Source organism: Nanorana parkeri, unplaced genomic scaffold (genome assembly GCF_000935625.1).
Source record: "Nanorana parkeri isolate BGI_ZX_2015 unplaced genomic scaffold, ASM93562v1 scaffold529, whole genome shotgun sequence".
Lineage (NCBI taxonomy): Eukaryota > Metazoa > Chordata > Amphibia > Anura > Dicroglossidae > Nanorana > Nanorana parkeri.
This window is the reverse complement of record NW_017306797.1, coordinates 270,061-274,393: the sequence shown is the minus strand read 5'-3', so window position 1 is coordinate 274,393 and position 4,333 is coordinate 270,061.

Here is a 4,333-nt window from a genome sequence, read left to right as displayed (position 1 = left end):
CAGGGCGCGCGCCGGGGGGGGGGGCGGTGGAGGGAGCCGCTATCACAGCAGCACTCCGAGCGGTGAGGAGAGAGAGCCGCTCGTCCTGGATCTGACAGCCGGCGGCTCTTTCTCCTCACCGCACACAGCGAGGAGAAATTGCAGAGTGAGCCAGGGGGGTGTGCGTGGCCGAGCGGCAGAGGATCGGTACATATCGGTGTCCTGGATCCCACTCCAGGACATAGCCCTATAGAAATTTATGAGGCGCTACTACACACCGACAGCCAGAGAACAGTAAACAAACACCAGGGGCCGCAGCATAATTGCAAGTGGAGACAGGAAAGGTGGGGTCGTTTAATCCAACACATCCCCATCCATTAAAAACAAGACAATGTTGTCTTTCCTCTAAGCACGGAACTTCTGCTACATGAGACAAGAATTTTTTTGGGATGATCATGATTTATGAATATTGTTTAATTATATTTTTTCACAACCACTTGAAGTCCGTGGTGTTAAACCCCCTTCCTGGCCAGGCCATTTTTCAGTATTCAGCGCTGCGGTACTTTGACATTTGCTCAGTCATGCAGCGCTGTACTGAAATTCATTTTGTACCATTTTTTAGGGACAGATGGAGCTTTTTTTTGGTGGTATTTAATTACCACTGGGGTTTTTATTTTTTACTATATTAAGGAAGAATTGCCGAAAATAAAAAAACGGCGATATCTAACGTGTAGTGCAATTGTCGTTTTCTCGTCGCTATCTGGCGCACTGAACGCGTATTTACGTTTATATGTGCGTAAACGTATTTTTTTTCTTCTTTTTTTTTTTTTTACACTTATTGTTATTGCTATCACATAGGGGATAACAATCCCCCTATATAATAGCAAAGGCACACTGACAGGTCCTCTTTATGGAGACATTAGGGGTCTCTAGGACCCCTAATGTCACCTGGGGACCCCAAAAGAAGCTGATGAAGCAGAGATCTGCTTCATCAGCTTCTTCTCTCTGGCTATAGCAGCCAGATGACTGACAGGTGACTGCGGAAGTGATGTATTACACATCACTTCCGCATTCACAGTACGGAGGGAGGTCAGCAAGGAAGAAGATGCTGATCTCCCTCCCATCTTACCTCCTGACACCCTCTCGAGCCGATCCCGGGCTGCAGATGGGCTAGCGGATCCCGGGATTGAAGGTGAGGGGTCAGGAGGGGGAGGCACTCCAGGGGGGGGGTCGAGCAAAACACAACCTACAAGCGCGGCTATAGAGCCGCCAATCGCTTGTATGTGAAACAGCCGATAACGGCTGTAAAGAACGGACAGGTTTTTTTTGCCCGTGCGTGCGATATATTGCTATACGGTACCTTTTTGGTAGACCTCAAGTGGTTTTGAGGGAATATGACATTGTGGCAATTGTATAATAGTTTATTGATACATTTATAAGGCTTTGAAACGGGTCCGCGCCATACATTTTAACCCCTTAATGAGGTTTACACCCCTTTCCTGGCCAGGCCATTTTTCAGTATTCAGCACTATTTAAAAAAGTTTTTGCATTTAAAAAAATAAAAAAATTATATGTGACTTTTTTTGTGTAACTTCCATTTTTTTTACATTTTTTTCTTTTTTTTTTTCACTTAACTTTATTGTTATCACATGGGTGGCTAAGAAGCCCCCTATGTGATAGCCAATTTACAGTGACAGATCCCCTTTATGGAGACATCAGGGGAATGTGAGACCTCTAGTAACCTCCAAAGAAGCTGATGAAGCAGAGATCTGCTTTACCAGCTTCTCTCTGGCTTCTGTAGCCAGAGAGTGACAGCTGAATGAGGAAGTGATGTAATATATATCACTTACTGCATTCAGAGACCGGCGGGGAAATCGAAGAGAGATCGTGTACTGATCCCCGGTGACAGAGCCGATGTGCCGGTCCCAGGGGCCGCACACCCACATGCATAATACAAGTGATCGGGTGGCTCTATAGCTGCCGGAACGCTTGTATGCAAACAGCCATTGCTGGCTATTTACAATTCAAGCACATTTCCCGCTCGTGTGAAGTTGTTTAAAAACACCCACCCGCATCCAAGAAGCCACAGTCCAGCTGTTTATTTACAAAAGCCGGACATGTGGTGGCTAAAGAAGAGCTCTGGGCAGAATAAAACTTAACCCTTGCAGTGGGTCTAGTTCTTGCCAGTCTAGAGTGTAAAATAAAAAGATATACTTACCCAAACCTCGCTCCCATCTGGATGCTAGACAGTTCCCCGTAGCCTGTTCTTCCCCTACGCTCTGGCCGCTGAATGTCCCTTAGTGTTCTCAGGTCTTTCACAGTGTATTAGATATGATGATTGACAGATCCTTAGACTGCTGGAGCCAGGCTGACACCCAGACCCGCACGGATGTGCAGCTTTGGGTGTGCTTACGGCCGTGTCCTCCCATAGGGAAGAACACCCTATGCTACACGCAGCACCTGTTCATCCCGGGCACGGGCCAATGCGGCCGTGCATGCCGCACGGATGTGTACGGCCCGACTTAACGCTGTGTGAATGAGGCTTTACTCTCTCCTCACAGTTGCGCTCATTGCATGAGCTGTTTGCTTTTAGATTCTCTGTGATAAAACTTCTTATGACCCCATCTGTACAATAGGGACATGGATTTTTTTCTCTGGCCCAGTCAATTGTGTGTATAAATTTAAGCTTTAGCTATTGAGTTTTGTAAACCACAGGCTTTCTTTTTAATGAAAAAGCTAAGGGGACCCTAGAAAATATGCAAAAAGCAGCCCATTGCTGGTGGGAAAATAATCTATTTTATTGCATATAAATATTAGTTCTTCCTGGCTTAAAGTAGAATTAAACTCTCGCTTTTTTTTTGCATATATCTACTACTAGCAAGCATTTAAAATAATAAAAAAAGTTATCAAAAAGGTAAAAACGTACCTGTGTGTCCGTCGCTCGCTCCCATCTGAAGCTTCATCCTGCATGGCCAGTCGAGATGGAGGAGAGACCCAGCGGAGCTGAATGCACGCAGCCGGGAGCGTGCATGCCAGACACCGTGGGACAGGAAAAGACAGCAGTCTGTGCTCGATCAGAGACTGGCACCAGCGCTGGAGGGATTGCTGAATACAAGTGGAAGGAAGATGATGATCGGATCAAGAGACATCATTTAAGGTAAGTCCTTAAAGCAGCATGGCAAGGGGAGGAAAAACTTTGTGACTTTAATGTCACTTTAAACCACAAAGATTTTTTTTTGTCCTATTACATTTAGAAAAACATTTAATTAATTAACCAGTTAATTTAATTACTCAGGTAAATATTCTGTTATATGTGATATTAGAAAATAATTTTTGTGTGCTGTATGTGAATAGAACATGTTTTTGAGTGCGGCCTAGATGAACATAAAACAATCTTTAAACCATATGGGGCTGAATAAGATCATATATTAGATATATAGTCACTGAAAGACATTCTGCTTTCCTGCCTTTTAGAATAATGCAAAGTACACCGTTTACTTCTTTACATCCAAGTGTGTGAATTTTTAATAATCTGTTAAATATATTTAAATCCCATTAAACAGATTTCATTTAAAACCGTGTCTAATCATTTGTGGAAATAAGTGACAATCAATACGTGCAACATATTCATGTAAAGTGAGGAAGGGGGAATGCTGCTTGCTGTGACACTGCACGCAGCCCTGGTGACACGCTGCACACAACCCTGGTGACAGTGCCGCACACAGCCCCAATGACACGCTGCACACAGCCCTGGTGACATGCTGCACACGGCCCTGGTGACCCCACACACAGCCCTGGTGACATGCTGCACACAGTTATGGTGCCCCCACACATAGCTCAGAGATGTGTTCAGTTCCTTAGTCAAGCACTGAGTAGCTGTTCTGCAGCACTTCAGTTCAGAGCAGCAGCTTCACTAAACACTTCGGCTGCACAGTGCTAAGCAAAATAGAGGAGGATAATATTTTTGACTAAAAAATATTATTTTCCAACGCATATTTGGTTTCCTCCATCGGGGTTCAGGCACCTTTCTCTAATGCTGTCAGGTGTGCCCACAGTTAAAATGGCCGCTGGTGCTCTGTCTCCACCTTCTTTGTCATACTCTTTGTCAGCAGGCTTACCTGCTTCTCTTGGGAGCTTGGAAGCAAAAACACAAAACATCAGGATGGTGAGCAGGTAAATATGGAGGAATGTCCATTAAATTAACACGTTAATATTATTAACATCAGACTGACCTGTACATGTATATCTAAGAATCGGTGAAAAGACAGGGGCGCCCACAATTGGAGATCTACTTTTCAAATGACAAGCTCAATGAGATCTACCAACGAGAAAAACACCTGCATTCGTGGGGGGG